This window comes from Oncorhynchus kisutch, linkage group LG13, assembly GCF_002021735.2.
Source record: "Oncorhynchus kisutch isolate 150728-3 linkage group LG13, Okis_V2, whole genome shotgun sequence".
In the NCBI taxonomy this organism is placed as follows: domain Eukaryota; kingdom Metazoa; phylum Chordata; class Actinopteri; order Salmoniformes; family Salmonidae; genus Oncorhynchus; species Oncorhynchus kisutch.
This window is the reverse complement of record NC_034186.2, coordinates 61,104,941-61,127,037: the sequence shown is the minus strand read 5'-3', so window position 1 is coordinate 61,127,037 and position 22,097 is coordinate 61,104,941. Positions and strand designations below refer to the sequence as shown.

General features: G+C 42.7%; 1 protein-coding gene across 5 annotated transcripts in view; it reads right to left on the bottom strand.

Moving 5' to 3' along the window:
* The window catches only part of sema6cb (semaphorin 6Cb), a 153,477-nt gene that overhangs the window by 85,947 nt on the left and 45,433 nt on the right, over window positions 1–22,097 (bottom strand). For all 5 annotated transcript variants that reach the window (XM_020498057.2, XM_020498055.2, XM_020498060.2 and 2 more), the window contains exon 2: window positions 20,509–20,613. The gene's annotated coding sequence lies outside the window, so the exon portion shown is untranslated. The remainder of the gene's footprint in view (window positions 1–20,508; window positions 20,614–22,097) is intronic.

The window sequence follows — 22,097 nt, the reverse complement described above, 5'->3', positions numbered from 1 at the left end:
CCAGAATCGCCCTTCTAATGCCATTCAGGGAATGCCAGTTAAGGTTAGTACTTTCAGGAAGTTTCCTGAATGCTCTTTTAGGGGAAATGGACAACTACAGGGGAAGGACTTGCAGGCTGGGTGCCTCTGTCTCTTGGCACAACGTGGAATGTTTAATTAGGCCTTGAAAAACAGGACATAGCTCTCTTAAATGTCACATCCTTGTGAGGAGAATGTGGATGGCGGCGAGTTAGATTGACTTCTGTGAACTGATTGATGCCAGTGTTTATTTACCTTTCCCTTGGCAATTCATGCTCCCCATCCCCGCCTTTCCCTCCGAATCGCTCTTTCAGCGTGCTCTTTCAGCTCACTCTCTCTCGCTCCCTCTCTCACTCTCCGTTCCGCTGTTTACTCTGTGATGTATGGCTTCATTTCAAGTTGGGCTTTTTTGCCAGAATGAGATTACAATCTGTGCAATTGTGCGGAAACGAGATAGATCTAGCCAAAAAAAGGAGGAAAAAAGGGAAAGAATATAAGAATGGACAGCAGTAGCACTTTTATAAATCCTTCCCTTTCTGATGTACCGTATTCTCTCCTTACCAAAACATGTCCTGTTGCATTGAACTTAAAAGTGGAGGTTCCGATAAGGTGTCCTGCAGACCAGACAGTGCTTAAAACTGAGACCATGGAAGAAGGTGGGAGGAGAGACGAAACACATAGAGGGGTTTGTAATGAGAGGTGACACTTGAAGAATGCAGCCGGCAGCGGCCTTTTAAATGGCAGGCCTCGTTACCGAGCTGGTTTCATACCGTCAGAAGGGCAGAGACAAAGATAAAGGGAGCATCGTTAATGGATGGGGAACACTAAGGGCTGACATGCTGCGAATGAACTAGCCAAACACGCCAATGTCGCGGAGGATACATGACAAAATACCACAGTCCATGGATACGTAGGCTATTTGCGTTCATTTCCTGGTTTTGTCCTTGACATTGCTTTGTAATAGCGCTACTTTTCCTGAGTTATGTCTAGTGATATAGTATCCCAAGAGTAGCTTGGGGTACTCATTGAATAATTAAGCAATGCAAAAAAATTACTTGAAATAATAATTGCCTCCCTCTAAATTACCACCAAATTAATCAAACAGGCACCAAAAAGATTGAAAAATTAACCATTCCTTACCAGAGGTGAAAAGACTGACTGACTCATAGCAATGATCCAGGGGCAATTTAGCTGTCATGATGGTTAATGCTTGGGTGGGGAAACCATTTATTTTTTACAAACTTTGAAGGAGCAAATTCATCCCAAAAGGTGAGATTCCAGATTGTATGCAATGGCTTTTCATGAAGTGAATACAGGAGTGGAGCAAAAAGTTAAAAGCCTGTCAAAGCAATGACTCAGGGGTATGTTCCCAACCCTTCCAACAGAGGGAGCTCAGCAATTCACACACACCGACAAAACGCTTTAACATTCTCAACTAAATGTCACGGGGAGCATCTGAAAAGATAGGGAATGAGTCTTATAAGGAAGAACAAAAGAAATGTCCAACTCCTCAGAGCTTCAATGGTTTACACGCTGGCTGCCAGCTCGCGTTTCGTCTTAGTGTTACAATTTGTTTGGAGACCGTCACAGACAAGCTAAAAAGAGAGGGCCCACTCCGAAAGCCTTCCCAAAGGCTGCAGACTTGCTAAACATCACTCACAATCTTTCAGCCAACAGGGAGGGAGAAAGGGAGAGAACAAGAGAGAGAGACAGAGAGAGCGAGCGAGCCTCATGCATCCTAATCCGTGCCTCATGTGGTGCTTGCGGTATAATCTGAGAAAAGACTGTAGAGTTCAGGTTTCAAAGCTGGGAGATGTCGAGGGATTGGGCCTGTTTTCTATTCCAGCCAGGCACACAAAAATAACAAGAAAACAGAAGACAAGTGTTTATAGAAGTCTCCAAAAGTTCATTTTGCTGTTGTAGTTGATGAGGGGTTTGTGGTGTTGCGGAGGCCTGGTTTGGTTTCTTTAGTTTGATTCAGTCTAAAGCCCTGCTTATCTCCATCTCACTTCCACCAGCAGTGAGGAACGTGGGAACGTTTCCATTCATTCAGTAGGGGTGGTAGAACGATCCGGAATGATCAACCGGTGCTTCAACCTCGCATCGACATGCCAGCTAACTGCTCAGAAGCAGAATCATTTGACTCTACAAGTTGGTCTCGTCTTTCGCTCTACCCAAACGGATCCCACAGGAGCTGAAAACCACTCTATATGCAAGACAATGTTCTTCTGTATCTGAGAGTCCACACATTTTCTGTTTTGAGGGTTGTTCCCTTCCCTTGGTAGTCACAATTTTACTTGTTCTAATTTTGAATCGAATTGGCTTACATACATTTTTCATTGCCTAGCCCACACTGGTATAAAGGGCCATGAGCAAATACCAATGACTGTTACAAAGTTATCCCTATCTCAGATAAATATCAATCAGCTCTTGATGGCATTCAGCTGGTCCTGTAAAAACAGTGTCTGCAGGTGTTTTGGCTTGCTCAAGAACCAGGCGCTAATGTTGAACATGCAATCAAACTTCAATGTGTTTTAAGCATCAAATTCAGTGAATGGCAACGTGGTGAAAAGCCCCTTCTCTTGGCTGACATGGCTGATTTAAATATCAAAACATGATGTAAAACGGTGATTAAAACTCAATTATAGCACACACCGATGAAAAGTCAATTAGCGCTTTAGAGGCTGGGAACGGGCAGTTGCCAATGTGAGGATAGAGGGAGAAGAGAAAAGAAATGAGAGAGATAGAGAAAAGGGCTGGAGGAGTGAGCTGGAGGAGTGAGTCGGAGAGAAGAAAAACCAAGAGACCGATACAGTCGCTGAGGGAGCGACAGAGAGCAGCAGTGAATGAGTCCGATAAACACAGCCTCTTGAATTCTGGAGTCAGACTGCGAGCACAATTTACAGTAGAAAAGGATTTCTGTCAGTCCCTTCACAAACCATCCATAAATTATGACCAATTTGCATCAGGAGGCGTTCAATTAAGAGCCCGATCCATTGTGGGACAAGCGGGAGCCTTTTCTGATGAGGCCCCCAAAAAACAAAGGCCCCTTATTCAAATAACTCCATTATACAGTCCCTTTGCTTCCCTCCAGGCCAGGTTCTTTCTGATTGATCCTGCATTACTTATTTATGCACCCGTAATGACTGTTGAATATAAAAAAAGATGGAGAGAGGGAGGGGGGGAAAGCTCAGGCTTGGTGCCATGCTGGGCTTCTTGATCACAAGTCTGGAGCCTGCAGGGGAGTGGTGTTTAAATACAGTAGTGGTGACACACCGGCGCAGGAGCCCCGTCGCCATGGGAGAGCAGACTGAGGTTTAACAGCATATGTGGCACAAATCAGCCATCACATAGAGCCCCTTTCATGACAAACCAGCCTGTGTCCCCATGGACTGCCCCACCGGAAAATAAATACATATAAATGAATATGCGGCAGTAGTGCTGCTTAACCCTTCGCATGAATTATTGAAATATGGCTGAAATTAGTGATACACACAAAGCTCTCGTGCTGAGTTTTTTTTTTAAAGGGGGTAATGAGAGGGTTAGGACAAGAGGAGATCATTTCAGAGAGCTGTCAACCTGGGGCTGACATGCTTCAAGTGGATATCTTTTGAAGTGTTTGGCTGCCTTTTAAACAGTCTATGGAGTGGAGGAATATTTCAGGAAAGCTGAGAAAAGCACCACAGGTAGAATAGCAAGAGAAAGTAAGGGCCTGGTCTTTAGACACATTGCATTTGCTTGTTACTCAAGATATTTGGCAGAATCCAAGATGTCATACTGTCACGCCTTGGTCATTGTATTTTGTGTTTTCGTTATATATTTGGTCAGGCCAGGGTGTGACAGGGGTTTATGTTATTGTATTTCGTATTGGGGTTTGTAGTATTTGGGATCGCGGCTGATTAGGGGTGTTGTATAGGCTTGGCTGCCTGAGGCGGTTCTCAATCAGAGTCAGGTGATTCACGTTGTCTCTGATTGGGAACCGTATTTAGGTAGCCTGGGTTTCGCTTTGTATTTTGTGGGTGATTGTTCCTGTCTCTGTGTAGTGTTCACCAGATAGGCTGTAGTTAGGTTTCACGTTCCGTTTGTTGTTTTGTATTTAATAGTTATTTCATGTATCGTCATTTTTCTCATTAAAATATCATGATTAACCACCACGCTGCATTTCGGTCCGACTCTCCTTCAACAAACGAAGAACGCCGTTACACATACACACATACAAGCATGCATGCATACACACACACAAAGTCCACACAGGGCAATCAACTGACGCACGCACCCCCAGCAGGACTCCGGCACACACACTCACTCAATCGTCACCCAGTGAAAACCACAGGGTGAAATGTTTACTCTGAGCATTTTTCTCAAGATCTGAGGCCTGGAAAGGTCTGGGAATTCAGAACAGTGTTATCTAAAAAAAAGTATAGGATATCAATTAGGGTCACTGACAGTGCATGGTCCTGACAGTCAGCAGTTTCAGCTGTACTCTCGCCAGCAGCGCCAATGGCCATTGCCTCATCTGTGTGTGTGTGTGTGTGTGTGTGTGTGTGTGTGTGTGTGTGTGTGTGTGTGGTTAATAGAGAATGAAACACACTCAATGGGTATGAATCACAAATAGAGCAAGCCTCAAAAGCTGTCCTCCCTCCACATTAGTGTGTGATTGTTTTCTTGTAATGCTGGGATTATTCTTTGCTTCTCTTGGTATTTTTTAGATGGTGTGTGGGTGTATAAGACATGTGAGTGTATTTACATGCAAATTAGTTATTCCCTCCACTCTGTGTTTGTGTGTGTGCAAATTTTAAACCACCACCCAATTACCTCAGGGGACCAGACTTGATAGAGCACGAAATGGTTGGCTTTTGTCAAAGTCCATCCAGAACCCACAAGGAAGAGTCATCCAAGGATTCAAGCTGTTTATATTACTCCACAGAAAATTGCATCAGCTTCATTCGTCATGGTTTGGGCATTAGTCAAGGCAATACCAGCAGAAAGCTGCATAGGCATCGGCTGAATAAGGTTCATGGCTTATCTGGAATCTCCTAAATGGGGGTGAGTGCACAGAGAGGACAACACAGTGCACATGTTTTTATTCAGCCTTCACCTCATTACTGCAATAACAATAATCATAGACCCTGGGTGTTGTGGTGAAAACCTGGAGCCATCGCTAAAATGATTTAGCAGAGACCAGATTCCCGGCAAATGGCGGTCAATGCCTTGGAAACCCTGCGTGAGCGCCCATAAAGGAAAGCTTTTAGGAGTAGAGTCGACTCACGGCCAGGGTGCTCAAACATGTTCCCGCAGCATTACCATTTTAAAAAAGGGAGGAGAGGAACACACCAGGAGAGAAAGAAAGACGGAGAAAAGGGGGGGGGGGTGAAACTGTGTTTTTCATCACACTGACTTCTGGGAACCTATAGAATACAGGCCCAGTCCAATCCAACATTGTTTTACTGTATCTTGTGTGTGTTTCAAAGTTCCTGTTTTACCTCTTTGATATGTACGAACACGCAGGTGTATTCATTCTACAGTGATCCCTGCAGCGTACGCTCAAACCAGTGTGATTAGAACATCTCTTTAGAACATCCAGTTACGATTGACGCAACAGTCAGACTTTGAGCTGACCACACCTTTTTCACAGAAACATTTTTGCACAAACAGTCTTTACAATGTTATGTCCTCAATGTGAGCAGTTTATTTTGGGATGTAATGTTCAGACATTCACAGAAGTAGTGACGGCATAACACAATTCTCATCCAAACCTGAAGATGTAGGCCACATTAGTCCTAGTGCTGAGGAAAGAAAGACCTAACACAAGCGGTTATATTTAGCTAACTCTCGCCTGACAGAAACCATAATATGAATTAGTTAATAGCAATTACTATTTACAATTCATCACAACACGGGTGAGCTTACTAGTGATCAAAATAATTGAGTAAAACACTTTCTAAAAGTCGAAAGTAATCTGACAATGGGTAGTTTGTGGGTCGCCATGTTTTTTTCCCCCCACGTCAACCAAAGATAAGAGGTGGCAATATGAGCTGGGTCTGTTTGCAGTATGCATGTTGAAGTGGGTGTGATAACTTAGTCCCTTAGGGAAGTTTACTTGAAAGACGAGTGGACTATCCCTTCACCTCATTTTGTTATAACATCTTTAGTCTAACAGACGTTTACGTGACAACCAGAATGCATTGTTTGATGTCAACAAACATGGTGCCACACATAGCTGGCAAATAGCTTAGCATTAGCTCATCATAAATCAGTACAACCTTCAAAAAAGTGTACAAGAATGCAAGAACCAGAATGCATGATTTGCCACCAGTACTTGAAAAAATGTGAATACAACAGTAAATGCATTATGCTCCATACATAAATACAGTGTGCTACAGTAGAAACAACATGATATACATAAACTATAATGATAACGTAATAAGGCACTTACTTTGATAGGAACGCACACATGTCCAAAGCTATCATTAGTAAGGAAAACATCAATGAAGGCCATGCGGGTACCAGGGGGAAAAACGTTCTGTTCTGACTAAAAATACGCAAATGTCTGCATCCTTGATCTGGGTAAACACTAGGATGTGCTTGGGCTCTTGAAGAGAGAAGTTTGTCTGCCTCAATTGTACACAACAGTGAAATGGGCTACTTCTATGCAAATTAATTAAGTGATAATGCCAAAGAAGCCGGTGTTTGGAGGATATATATTGGCACGGGTGTTGTTAGGCCCGAAACAATGTTGAGGGCCGGCAAACCAAACAAATATATTCTCCAAACACCAGTTGAGGGCATTATCACTTTTATACAACGGGTTACGAACACATTAAAATAATGATTGACATATTTTCATTAAAAACGTTATTTTGATTAATTTATTCATACTATTTCATCCTTGCACAAGATATAGTCCCGAAACAAAACTTGGGTTGCTACCCAAGCCGGCTGGTCGTTCGTTCTATAGGTTTGGTTGCCAGAGACGTGACCCAGTCGTTTAGTCTTTTTGTTCTGTATGTATGGAAGCAACCCAGTCGTTCAATCTAAATGGTCCATTGCCATACTGGCTGGCAACATTCTTATGCCTTGCTTGCTAGCTAGCCAACTACGGCTAACTTACAGTCACGTTAAACAGTGCAGCCAGAATAACAGTAGCTGCATTTGTTTAAGCTTTTTTTCTAGTGACATTTATTTGGATACATCCATAACAATGAGCTAATGATGATTTCGCCTGGCATAGAAAATGTGCTCTCTCGTTAGGACACTGCTGTTCAGAGGAGCTAGCCAACAACACAGCTAACACAATCACTTCAAACTGAAGCTGGAAAGACTGCAAACTAGCTGCCCTTCGTTTTGTTTACCTTTTTTTCAATTGACATTTCTTTGTATATATATATATATATATATACATAAAAACATAAAAATGACACCAGCTGATTCACGATTTCGACTGGCTGTGAAAGATGCCTGTCCCTTTCTCATCCTGACTACCGACCCCTACACTTTCATTACTATGGGACAGCTGGAGATCAAATTTGAATATTGAAACAATGTTGCAAATGTCAGAGAGACAGACAGCAAGGTTTATACAAATCTACACTGTTGAAAAATAAATGTTAGTCTAAAAGAAATGTGAGAATGTGCTGCCTGTGCTGACAAACAGTGGATTGCGCAGTCAGATGGAACAGAGTAAATAGGCATTTTAACATCATAGATTTAGCAGGTGGTAACTTGTGAAATAGACACCAGCTGGAATGCACTTTTAACCAATCAGCATTAGACCCACCTGTACGATAATGAGGCGGAACACACCTCAATTCAAACTGTTAGAAAATAAAAGCTTCTAGAAAATAATTTGAAATCGACAAGTTGAAACATAGCCCATAGATAATTATCAGGCACGCCTTGGTTTGATGGCAGTGCAGGTAAACTGTCCTGCAGCATAACAATCACATTTTGGAACAGTTTGTGCATTCTGACATCACCCTCATAAAAAGAAAAACTCACACTGGGGCAACCCAACCGAACTCCCACGTGAAAGGCGCATTCAAACATTTGACTGGAAATGGAGGGGAAAAGATTCTGAGATCTGTAGCAGAACCACTTAAACGGTCTCTCAAACTTTCCTTGCCAGGTTGAAATGGCACTGTTAGCTGAGCTCTGTTCTGTTCTTCCGATCCAATCTATACACCGTTCACCACTGCATTGTAGCCAGGACTGGTGGGAAGTGTTTTGAGATGGTGTGAAGAGTCCTGCATCCGCAGTAGACCAGTGTTATCGATTTCTCAACCTCTTCACACTCTCTAAGAGACACCGGGAAGGGCAAAACATTGAGTGTAGGGAACTCCTCTCAATGAGTCACACACATCTGTGTGTTGGTGCCATCATTTAGCTAGTTTTTATGAGAACTGGTTGGTCTCCTCCACCCCAGGACAGGTGCCTGCAAGCAGGTAGTGACACCTGTTTCCACTTGCTATTATTGGGCATTCTCCACCAGCAGTTCCACCCTCTTTTCTTTTTAGTTGTTCAATGAGTTCCACCCATTCAACAGCTGGATGCAGGCACCCACACACACACTCACTGACAGATCGAGAACAGCTATTTCACGACACACTGAAGCACAAACGCTATCCATAAAGACTGAGGAATGGCTGTGGCTAATTGTTTCACTGGTCTAAGCTAAACAACTTTGCCTGTTTTTTCCCCTTAATCCCTTGGGATGCAGTTTTGGGTACGGCTGCAATGGAAAAAGGTGACGTTTCTCACATACAGTAAATAAAATGCCAATACCCATTCTATGGAATAAGCACAAGCGACATTTCTCAGAAAAAAAGGTTGATCGTTACAGGGAATCAGAACCTTGGGGAAAGTGTCCCCAGTCTACCTGCTCTGCCCAATGGCCAACTCTTGACAGCTTGATCCCATGTTCTATAGCCTCATGCGCTGGAGGAGGCCAGGAGTCAAAGACCGAACAAAACCTCTGAAAAAGTGTGCTTAACAGGGCAATCTGAGAGTAACAGAATTGAAGTTCTCCACATAGAGCACAGAGAGTGGAGAATCTCCATGGAAAACCAGATGGTGGCTTTCCAGTTTTGAGCTTGCTGCAATTGAAACCCTTTTGTTTGGAGGACATTAGGTATGGTGCCATTTTGGAAGTAATTTCCTTCGGAAGTGTGAAAAACCTTGCTTACATTCTGCACCTCACTTACATACTCTGATCTGCAAGGTAATCATTGCAGCCACACAGTGAAAGAAAGCCTTAGCGGTGGGTGATAAAGGCTGGGAGATTGTCAGTAGGCAGCATAACTTCCGAGCTGCTTGTTTCAGCAGTAATTATGGAGAGGGAACGGTATACTGTGGCTGGTGCTAAAGAGCTTACAAAGCCTTTTGCTTGTGATGCAATGTCAACGAGCTACTGGAGGGAAGTCAATCGAATAAGTAAAAGTGACTATAAAGCCAAACAAAATGTCTTAAACAAAGACATAAGTGTTGGAGGGATGCAGAGGGTGGGAGGCAGGGGAAAGAGATGTGTTCAGAAGACTATGAATAGGGATGAGATTGGAGAGCACACCGCATCAGTGAACCAATCACAGGCATATTGAAAAATCTGGAGAGAGTGGAGATAAGGAAGGGGAAAAAGAAAGGAAGAGAAGATGGGAATAAATAATGGAGTGGATGAGAGGGCTAGCATAGTCACGGGAGCAGGTGATTGAAAATAACCACCAACAGGATGAACAGATTGACAGAGATATGCTGACAGAGAGCAAGGTTGTGTGTGTGTGTGTGTGTGTGTGTGTGTGTGTGTGTGTGTGTGTGTGTGTGTGTGTGTGTGTGTGTGTGTGTGTGTGTGTGTGTGTAAGGGGTTGCAGGTTGCTCCATCCTAATACCCATCACAATGTACATGGAATCTATCACCTCCCTCACCCCCCTGGTCTGCCCTAAGTAATCTCCTTTTCCCCTCCACCTCTTCATCTGCCCTCGTCTCATCAGTCTGCACTCATCCTCCTCTCTCTGTGTCATACAGGTGCTTGTAAGGAGGGCGCTTAACCCCTCTCTCAGGCTTGACCTGGCAGATATGGAAGGAGGGTGCTGGTGGAGCATGGTAGCAGCGGTAGGTACACAGTGTACAGTGCCTAGAGTCTACACCCCCCTTGGATTTCTTCACATTTTATGTTACAAAGTGGGATTAAAATAGTAATTGTATGTAATTGTAATTTTTCTGTCAATGATCTACTCAAAACGTCAAATTGGAGAGATATATATATATATATATATATATATATATATATTTATTTTTTTCTTCAGCAAACTTAACGTGTGGAAATATTTGTATGAACATAAGGTTCAACAACTGAGACAAACTGAACAAGTTCAACAAACATGTGACGAACAAATGGAATAATGTGCCCCTGAACAAAAGGGGGGGGGGGTCAAAATCAAAAGTAAGTCAGTATCTGGTGTGGCCACCAGCTGCATTAAGTACTGCAATGCATCTCCTCCTCATGGACTGCACCAGATTTGCCAGTTCTTGCTGAGAGATGTTACCCCACTCTTCCACCAAGGCACCTGCAAGTTCCCTGACATTTCTGGGAGGGAATGGCCCTAGCCCTCACCCTCCAATCCAACTTGTCCCAGACGTGCTCAATAGGATTGAGATCCGGGCTCTTCGTTGGCCATGGCAGAACACTGACATTCCCATCTTGCAGGAATTCACGCGCAGACCGAGCAGCATGGCTGGTGGCATTGTCATGCTGGAGGGTCATGTCAGGATGAGCCTGCAGGAAGGGTACCACATGAGGGAGGAGGTGGTCTTTCCTGTAATGCACAGAGTTGAGATTGCCTGCAATGACAACAAGCTCAGTCCGATGATGCTGTGACACACCGCCCCAGACCACGACGGACCCTCCACCTCCAAAATCGATCCCACTACAGAGTACAGGCCTCGGTGTAACGCTCATTCCTTCAACAATAAACGCGAATACGACCATCACCCCTGGTGAGACAAAACCGTGACTCGTCAGTGAAGAGCACTTTTTGCCAGTCCTGTCTGGTGCAGCAAAGTGTCCATAGGCGGCGTTGTTGCCAGTGATGTCTGGTGAGGACCTGCCTTACAACAGGCCTACAAGCCCTCAGTCCAGCCTCTCCCAGCCTATTGCGGACAGTCTGAGCACTGATGGAGGGATTGTGCGTTCCTGGTGTAACTCGGGCAGTTGTTGCCATCCTGTACCTGTCCCGTAGGTGTGATGTTCGGATGTATCGATCCTGTGCAGGTGTTGTTACACGTGGTCTGCCACTGCGAGGACGATCAGCTGTCCGTCCTGTCTTCCTGTAGTGATGTCTTAGGCGTCTCACAGTACGGACATTGCAATTTATTGCCCAGGCCACATCTGCAGTCCTCATGCCTCCTTGCAGCATGCCTAAGGCATGTTCACGCAGATGTGCAGGGACCCTGGGCATCTTTCTTTTGGTGTTTTTCAGAGTCAGTAGAAAGGCCTCTTTAGTGGCCTACATTTTCATAACTGTGACCTTAATTGCCTACATAACTGTGACCTTAATTGTAAGCTGTTAGTGTCTTAGCGACCGTTCCACAGGTGCATGTTCATTAATTATTTATGGTTCATTGAACAAGCATGGGAAGCAGTGTTTAAACCCTTTACAATGAAGATCTGTGAAGTTATTTTTTACTTTTTACTAATTATCTTTGAAAGACAGGGTCCTGAAAAGAGGACGTTTCTTTTTTTTGCTGAGATATATATTTTTATTTTAAATTTTTTGAGATGAATGAAAAACACTAATATACCTTGATTAAATAAGTATTCACCCCAAGTCAATACATGTTAGAAACACCTTTTGCAGCTGTGCGTCTTCTTGAGTAAGTCTCAAAGAGCTTTGCACACCTGTATTGTGCAATATTTGCCCATGACTATTTTCTAAATTCTTCAAGCTCTGTCAAGGTGTTTGGGATCATGGCTAGACATCAATTTATGTCTTGCCATAGATTTTCAAGCAGATTTAAGTCAAAACTGTAACTTGGCAACTCTGGAACATTCACCGTCTTCTTGGTAGGTAAGCAACTCCAGTGTAGATTTGTATTTGTGTTTAGGTTATTGTCCTACTGAAAAGGCGAAGTCCTCTCCCAGTGTCTGGTGGAAAGCCAACTGAACCAGGTTTTCCTCTATGATTTTGCCTGTGCTTAGCTCCATCCTGTTTCTTTTCATCCTGAAAAACACCCCAGTCTGTGTCGATGTCAAGCATACACAGACCACGATGCAGCCACCACCATGCTCAAAAATAAGGAGGCTCAGTGATGTGTTGTGTTGTGTTGGATTTGCCCTAAACATAAGGCTTTGCATTTAGGCCAAAAAGTACATTACTTTGCGAGTTACTTCAATGTTGTTGATCCAGCCTCAGTCTCAGTTCTCCAATCACAGCCATTGAACTCTGTTGCAGTTTTAAAATCACCAACGTCCTCATGGTGTTACGGTTTTCTTCGGGTGAAAGCGAGTCGGACCAAAATGCAGCGTGGTATTCTTGATACATATTTAATAACGATGAAAAACGAACAATACAAAAACAACAAAACGGAACTGAAAATCTATACAACCTATCTGGTGAATACTAACACAGAGACAGGAACAATCACCCACAAAACACTCAAAGAATATGGCTGCCTAAATATGGTTCCCAATCAGAGACAACGAGAATCACCTGCCTCTGATTGAGAACCGCCTCAGGCAACCATAGACTTTGCTAGAACACCCCACTAAGCCACAATCCCAAAACCTACGAAAAACCCCCATACATAAACACAACACAAAATAAACCCATGTCACACCCTGGCCTGACCAAATAAATATAGAAAACACAAAATACTAAGACCAGGGCGTGACACATGGTGACATCCCCAAACAGTTTCCTTCCTGTCCTGCAGCTCAGTTCGGAAGGACAACTACATTTTTGACGTGTCTGGGTGGTTTATATATTTCATGTCTGATTTATTAGTTACTGTAACAATCACTGCACTTCTCTTTGAGCATTTCAAAAAGCTCTGTGGTCTTTGTACTTGAATCTGTGCTTGAAACTCAATACCTGACTGTGGGACCTTAGATGTTGTATGTATGGAGGACAGAGGAAGGGGGTAGTAATTCAAAAATCATGCCAATCCCTATTATTCAACACCTAACTTATGTGATTTGTTAAGCCAAATTTGACTTCTGAACTCATTTTAGGCTTGCCTAAACAAAGAGGGAAAGGAAAGGGGGATACCTAGTCAGTTGTCCAACTGCATGCATTCCACTGAAATGTGTCTTCCGCATTTAACCCAACCCCTCTGAATCAGAGAGGTGCGGGGGGCTGCCTTAAATCGACATCCAGGTCTTCAGCACCCGCGGAACAGTGGGTTAACTGCCTTGCTCAGGGATGAATACTTATGCAATGACAATTTTATCATGATTGAATTGTTATTAATTAGACATTATGGAGTATTGTGTAGATCAATGACACACAAAAAAAAGAATCCCACTTTGTAATGCAAAAAGTGAAAAAACTTCAAGGGGGTGTGGACTTTCTATAGGCACTGTACATGATCTGGAAGAAATTGGATATTGAATGCAGGAAGGGACGAGGGCCCTGGTGGAAGATGAATGAAGATGAACTCATTTCACCCACCCACACAGGGAGCAAGGGCTATGAATGAGCAAGTCGATAATATTGAGTATGGGGAGGGGACTCCGGACCAAGAGGTTTAGTGACCATGTCCAATCCACCGGTGTCGGCATCCATAGAGAGGTCATTCATCATGGGACAGACAAACGGAAGTGGGGGAGGGCAGGTTTGCGATAAGAATCGGAAGTTCTGGATTGCACTACAAACTGGCTGCTAATATGCAAGCTCGTGGTTCGGTAGAAAAGGTAACAAGATAATGAAAAGCATTATAAAACACGGAATTGGGAAATGTTGTGGGAAATGCCATTGAAATGTACAGCCAAGTCCTAATGGAACTGAATGGGAGGAGTCAAAGAAATGTGGAGAGAGGTCAAGTAAGGGAAAGCAACTCTTTTATTGCCTGTATTTATTAATGAAATGGACCCGTAGTACTTCCATATAAATAAACTCCATTAAACACAAGCAGAGTGCATTTATATTCCAGCAAATGGCTTGCAATTACCTATTTAGAAGACATACGTTGGTAATTAATACAGCAATCCCTGTAATGCTGTACCTAGGGAATTTATAAACATCAATTATATTAAATAGGAGAGTCAATGAGATAGAACTTGTAGCCTGCAGCAGCAGTCACAGCATGACACCATTACCAGTAAACATCCCCCTCAACGCTAACAAATGCTTCACTGGACAAAACCATCCAACTCCACCACGTATTTCTCCAAGAGAAATTCTGATTGGGGGTTTTGTGATCTACTAAAAATACCAACAGTCTTCACATTGTAATAACCCAGAAGTCCCTTGACAGATAAAGAAGGGATGAAGGAGGAGGAAAAACAACCCGGCTCAGTGGAAAACAACCTGCCACTGTAAATCTCCAAGCCCTGCTCCCCTGTCAATATCGCTGATCAGACTGGTTCTTCCACATGATGCAGACATCTCCAAGTCCATTGCTGCTTACAGTATCAGTCTTTTACATAAACCATCCGTCTCATGGACCAGATCAATACAAGCTGTCTCTCCAGCACCCTGCAAAGGGTAGGCACTGTTTTTGTGGACGCTGGACAGAATACACTCCGAAATACAGGGCTCTACAGTGCGACCATTTTACTCGCATATGTGCCTAAATAATTTGCTGTGCGACCTGGAATTTATATTTAGGAGCACCAGTACACCTAGAATTTTTTTATATTTTTAAATCAGCCAGATGATATTTGTTGCAATGATTACTTCACTATACCGCAGCCCGAGTGTCCCTGAGAATACACAGTGCAGATTCATGACCGTCTTGCTTGCACCATTACTACAAAGAAATCATTTTGTTACTTGAAATATTTTTCATTGTGCTCCTAAATGTATTTGTGTGCTCCTACATTTTTCAACTTAGGTGGACACGTGCTCCTTGTTAAAAAGGTAAGGGCAGAGCCCTGAAACACAATACAGCACAGTAACTTTAGTCGCTGTACAGTGGGGCAGAAAAGTATTTGGTCAGCCACCAATTGTGTAAGTTCTCCCACTTAAAAAGATTAGAGGCCTGTAATTTTCACCATAGGTACACTTCAACTACAACAAAATGAGAAAAAAAAATCCAGAAAATCACATTGTAGGATTTTTTATGAATTTATTTGCAAATTATGGTGGAAAATAAGTATTTGGTCACCTACAAACAAGCAAGATTTCTGGCTCTCACAGATCTGTAACTTCTTCGTTAAGAGGCTCCTCTGTCCTCCACTCGTTACTTGTATTAATGGCACCTGTTTGAACTTGTTATCAGTATAAAAGACACCTGTCCACAACCTCAAACAGTCACACTCCAAACTCCACTATGGCCAAGACCAAAGTGCTGTCAAAGGACACCAGAAACAAAATTGTAGACCTGCACCAGGCTGGGAAGACTGAATCTGCAATTAGGTAAGCAGCTTGGTTTGAAGAAATCAACTGTGGAAGCAATTATTAGGAAATGGAAGACATACAAGACCACTGATAATCTCCCTCGATCTGGGGCTCCACGCAAGATCTCACCCCGTGGGGTCAAAATGATCACAAGAACGGTGAGCAAAAATCCCAGAACCACACGGGGGGACCCAGAGAGCTGAGACCAAAGTAACAAAGCCTACCATCAGTAACACACTACGCCGCCAGGGACTCAAATCCTGCAGTGCCAGACGTGTCTCCCTGCTTAAGCCAGTACATGTCCAGGCCCATCTGAAGTTTGCTAGAGAGCATTTGGATGATCCAGAAGAAGATTGGGAGAATGTCATATGGTCAGATGAAACCAAAATAGAACTTTTTGGTAAAAACTCAACTCGTCGTGTTTGGAGGACAAAGAATGCTGAGTTGCATCCAAAGAACACCATACCTACTGTGAAGCATGGGGGTGGAAACATCATGCTTTGGGGCTGTTTTTCTGCAAAAGGACCAGGACGACTGATCCGTGTAAAGGAAAGAATGAATGGGGCCATGTATCGTGAGATTTTGAGTGAAAACCTCCTTCCATCAGCAAGGGCATTGAAGATTAAACGTGGCTGGCTCTTTCAGCATGACAATGATCCCAAACACACTGCCCGGGCAACGAAGGAGTGGCTTCGTAAGAAGCATTTCAAGGTCCTGGAGTGGCCTAGCCTGTCTCCAGATCTCAACCCCAAAGAAAATCTTTGGAGGGAGTTGAAAGTCCGTGTTGCCCAGCAACAGCCCCAAAACATCACTGCTCTAGAGGAGATCTGCATGGAGGAATGGGCCAAAATACCAGCAACAGTGTGTGAAAACCTTGTGAAGACATACAGAAAACGTTGTCATTGCCAACAAAGGGTATATAACAAAGTATTGAGATAAACTTTTGTTATTGACGAAATACTTATTTTCCACCATCATTTGCAAATAAATTCATTGTGTTGTGATTTTCTGGATTTTTGTTTTCTACCTATGTACCTATGATGAAAATTACAGGCCTCATCTTTTTAAGTGGGAGAACTTGAACAATTGGTGGCTGACTAAATACTTTTTTGCCCCACTGTATATTATCATCAATGGAAAGTCACTTTACCCCTACCTACATGTACATATTACCTCAATTATCTTGACTAACCTGTACCCCCGCACATTGACTCGGTACCCGACCCCCCTGTATATAGCCTCGTTATTGTTATATATTTTTTTTTGCAAATATTTTCTTACTTAAAAAACTACCTCTGCATTGTTAGTTAAGGGCTCTTAAGTAAACATGTCAAGGGCAAGGTTGTATTCAGCACATATGACAAATACATTTAGATTTGATTGAGATGTTTCAAGTCATGTTTCTGAAATTTCAAAACTGACCTAGGAATCAAGTATTTTTATCACAAAAAAAAGAGAGGTAAAAGGTATGTAAATCAATCTGTAGAGAAAGATCTGCACTAAATAATAGGCTAGGGTTTGCTAATTGAATAAGCTGAATGAATTGCAAAATCACATCTACGGTACTTATGAATCCGTAGTTAACAGAACCTCCTCATTATTCTACTGAACCTTGCTGACCTCTAACACAGGGTTAGCCCAGGGCAAAGCGGTCTCAGAGCATTAGGGCTGAATCCCTCTCGCCACACATCCCAGCACTTTCCTGGTCGGGAAGGCAAAAAGCTTCATCCGGAACCCGGGGAGTCCACTTAAGCTAATTACCAGGTTGCACGGGCACGCTGCATTCGTTAAACAAGCGAGCAGCCAAGTTAACATCAGGAGTAAGGAGTCCCTTCACTGTAATCATTCCTTATTCTAATCAAAAGGTTTAAATTGAGCAAAGCCCTCTCAACTGTCCAAGCAACAAAGACTTCTGATTACATTCAAGTAACGAGACAAATAACTCAAGAGGAAGACAAGAGGAGGGCAAATATTTTAGAAAACTGGATTTCCACTTAGTCGGACTAACAAGCACAAGGGCACAAACATTTGTACTTAAATGCTTTGAATTTGAAGCCCACAAGATTAGTCATGCTAATTGAAATAACCAGTATGGTATTGTTAAATTATTTCTAAGAAAGGGCAACAGATGATGAATAGAAAATTCTGAAAAATTCATGCAAAAAAATTATCACAGGCTTGTTAAGACAGTAAGCTAAACTATTGTTGATCACAAAAAAATAGTAAGTGCAATGACCCTGAAAGTCCTACAAAACTGGCATGAATCCTTGCTGCTCCAATCAAGCAAATTGTTATCTGAGAATCTAACTGGGTAAGAAGACCCAAAAAGAATGTACATGGTAGTAATCGGAGTGATTCTTGGCAAAGGAGCAGCAGTATTCTGTAGAATTATAAACAGTGATATGTCTCACAATTAATACATCCAGAGCCTAAATCCTGACTCAAGATACATCCTATACATAGATAGGCTTGTTACGGACAGTTCAATGAACATAATCTGACAAGATTGGCACAAGGCAAAGGTATCATCATAACTATAAATGATGAGGATCAATCAAAATTCCAATATTCAGAATTAGGAGTCTGTCAGTTCAAGATTGAAAAATACTTCAAAGGAGAGCGGGGTTTTCCATTAATAATGTCCCCCTCCCCCTGCATTTCACTTTCAATATGGCAGCAGCTCTTCAAATTGCGAAAAATAGCGTCACTGGCCTGCCATCTTCTGTCAGGTTCCACATGTTATGGCCAGAGAGGGCTTCCACATACACATCTGACAAGCCAGCTATCCCCCACCCAGTACCCCAATTAACAAAGCCATCACCTCGAGAATGAACTTCTCTGTGTTGCCTTGGGGAAAGTGCATAGGTAACGTTTGAGGTGACCCTCGGAGCAGGTTTGCTCGCAGCAGACCTCATTCACCGAGTCCACTTTCTCAAGCCTTGTATCGCTGTGACTTTGAAGTGTGGCCAGAGACGGGCTTTGAAAAGCCAGCAATCTCCCCACCATGACCAGGCACAGGATTAGCAAGTCCCTGTAGGATTGGGTAGGAGGACAGGGGGTCGTTTTTGGGGGGTAGTGTGCGCGCAAGCATTTCCCCTCCGGACAGAGCTGGGGATTAACAAGCTACTAAGGAAGCAGAGAACAAGGAGCCAGCCTCTTTCTTGAGTTCCTCGGAAACCAATTTGTAGTGGGAGAAACTAAGAGAGACAGCTAATTCTGCCCGTGACCTCTCTGCATCAACTTTCTCTTGTTTTGCTGCTCAGAGTCGAAATCTATTTTCTCAGGAAAAGAGAGCTGTGTCCAGGCTGTCAATGTCCCTCTCCTTCACAGTGGCTTTGAAAACAAGCCTCTACAGTGCACGGCAGAATAAGAGCCTGAGCGAAGGGGGGACTTCAATGACCGAGCATTAACAATTTAGCATTTACTGTGTGAAGAAAATAAAAACACATTCATCCAACTGACAACATCACTGAAAAAGTGTCATGTCAAACTGGCTTTGAAACAAATAAAAAAGCCCTGAAACTACTGAACACACTTGCATATTAACTAATAGGTTGTTAAATAGATCTGACAGAAGCATATGTTTTCAACTGGAACTGTGTCAGTGGAGAAGACAACCATTTGGGACACATGACCATAGATAGCTTTCCCACTAGCGTTTGTAGATTAATGAGGTCTTTGTCTTATCTCTGATTGAAAGGAGCCTGAGGAGTTTGCCCTCTATGTCTTTGTTGAACAGAGTCTCTTGTGGAAATGGAAGATTGGCCTGTATGTGTGGGTGTGTGGGAAAGCGAGGTGGACGGGCCACATCGGAGTTCAACTGACTTAATAAAGCTTCTCTCCATCTACCCCGAGATCTCCTCACCCCAATTATATGCCTGACACCTCTAACCTCACCCCCGGTCCCCAATCCCACATCCAGCGCTTGTCCTGCCCCTCCCTTCACCGCTCTTAAATCACTCAGCAGGGCTGGCAAGTGTCGGGCTGATGGTGGCAGTCATTCCCCAGGCTCCTCTCACTCTGTTTCTCGCTGTTTGAATTGGGCCAGGGTTGGGGCATCTCCTCTGAGCGCCCTGGATGGTCAAGTGGCAGGTGAGATGGGAATTATTGAGAAGAGAGAAGCTGCTGTTTAAGTGATAGAGGGTGCAGAAATTGCTATAATTATGCCTGTATGTCCTCAAAATGTAAAATAAATGTAAATCACTCACTAACAGACACCAAACAATAACAAAGTACTGTAAAATGGGTCTTAGACTAATATTATGGACATATTTTTTTAGACATTTGCACAGGTTCTACCCTCAGATTGGTCCAAGGTCACAGCTAGATTGCATCTGGCCAACCATCTGTTCAGACCCGTCCCGTGAGATGGCCTGTCACCAGCACACCTTGGCCCTGTCCTCTACTGTCCATGGTAATGGTCACCAGGGACTGTCAGACCAGACAGGATGGGGAAATCCATGCAGTTGTTTTTTCAATACCTGCATGACTGGCCATCATGCAATTTAATAAGCCACTTTCCATCACGGCCTATACCTCAATCTGCTATAGTCATGCTAATAAACACATAACATGATAATATACATCTGATCTACTTCTACAAAAACAAAAACAAAAAGCAAGGATATTTCAAAGTTATGAACAGGAGTTACCCCCTATATTTGCTCATGAAAATTACTCAGCTCTGTAGATTGATTAAAATATTTTATAAAATCTAATGAATAATATAGGTCATTACAGTGTCTTAATAACCTTTCACACTGCTTCCATTTATCAATCTGTCACTGGGTGCCTCCAGCCAGCAGACCTTGCCCCTATCCTATCAAACCACTCGTATCCAGAATTATTAAAGATCAAACAGTAAGAAGAAAGTTCCTAGCCAGAGCTACAACCCCCAATCAACATACATCTCACTGCAAATAAAATTCACGGCATTCTTACCTTAACTTTTGACAAATTTGACTGCAGAGATTCAGCCAGCTGACGCGGATAGATGATTGGCACTAGCTGGTTAGGATCGTCACCCCGAGTGAAGACATCCACAATCTAAACAAAAACAAGAATAGGAATGATTTAAAATGAGCAAATTCAAGAATGACTTACAGTTAGACATTCACCATATGTAATGGTCTAGGCAAGAAATAGAACATCTGCTCTGTTTGGTCATTTTAATAAAAAAACGGCTTTTCGAGCAAATGAAGATCTTCACACCTCGGAGGTCCTGCTTGTCACATCAATCAAATCCCTCTGCCGCCGTCATGCATCAATTAATATATTGTGAAGCAGGGTTCCTATCTGGTACATAAAGTTCCTTTAGAACACCGACACAATTATATTAACAAGTGGACTATTTCCTAAAAACAAGATGCAGCAGATCAATAATATTAGAAGGTGATATGTGCCAACCCTGCATAATAATTATGTATCGGTCAACCTATTTCCTCACCGTCAAAATGTGCAAATAATTGTCCTCTATAAATAGTTTTGGAATTTTTCTGTGCTCCATTATTATGACTACATTATTTTCAGTGGTTATTAGCGAACTGGACAGCCAAGAAACTGTATGAATGAAGGGCTATTATAATTTCGAAGAAGTTGGTTTAAGTAATTTAGAAAAGTATATATAGATAGAGATCTCTTGGAGCGAGCGAACAATAGAGAGATAGATAGATACACTACTGCTCAAAAGTTTGGGGTCACTTAGAAATGTCCTTGTTTTTGAATAAATGCACATTTTCTGTACATTAAAATAATATCAAATTGATCAGAAATACAGTGTAGACAACTATAGTTTTGGCAAGTCGGTTAGGACATCTACTTTGTGCATGACACAAATCATTTTTCCAACAATTGTTTACAGACAGATTATTTCACTGTATCACAATTCCAGTGGGTCAGAAGTTTACATACACTAAGTTGACTGTGCCTTTAAACAGCTTGGAAAATTCCAGAAAATTATATCATGGCTTTAGAAGCTTCTGATTGACTCAAATTATGTCAATTAGCCTATTGGAGGTGTACCTGTGGATGTATTTCATGGCCTACCTTCAAACTCAGTACCTCTTTGCTTGGCATCATAGAAAAATCTAAAGAAATCAGTCAAGACCTCAGAAAAGCAAATTGTAGACCTTCACAAGCCTTGGGAGAAATGTCCAAACACCTGAAGGTACCACGTTCATCTGTATAAACAATAGTACGCAAGTATAAACACCATAGAACCACGCAGCCGTCATACAGTTCAGGAAGGAGACACGTTCTATTTTCTAGAGATGAACATACTTTGGTGCGAAAAGTGCAAATCAATCCCAGAACAACAGCAAAGGACCTTGTGAGATGCTGGAGGAAACTGGTACAAAAGTATCTATATTCACAGTAAAAACAAGTCCTATATCGACATAACATGAAAGGCTGATCAGCAAGGAAGAAGCCGCTGCTCCAAAACCGCCATAAAAAGCCAGATTTACAACTGCACATGGGGACAAAGATTGTACTTTTTGGAGAAATGTCCTCTGGTCTGATGAAACAAAAAT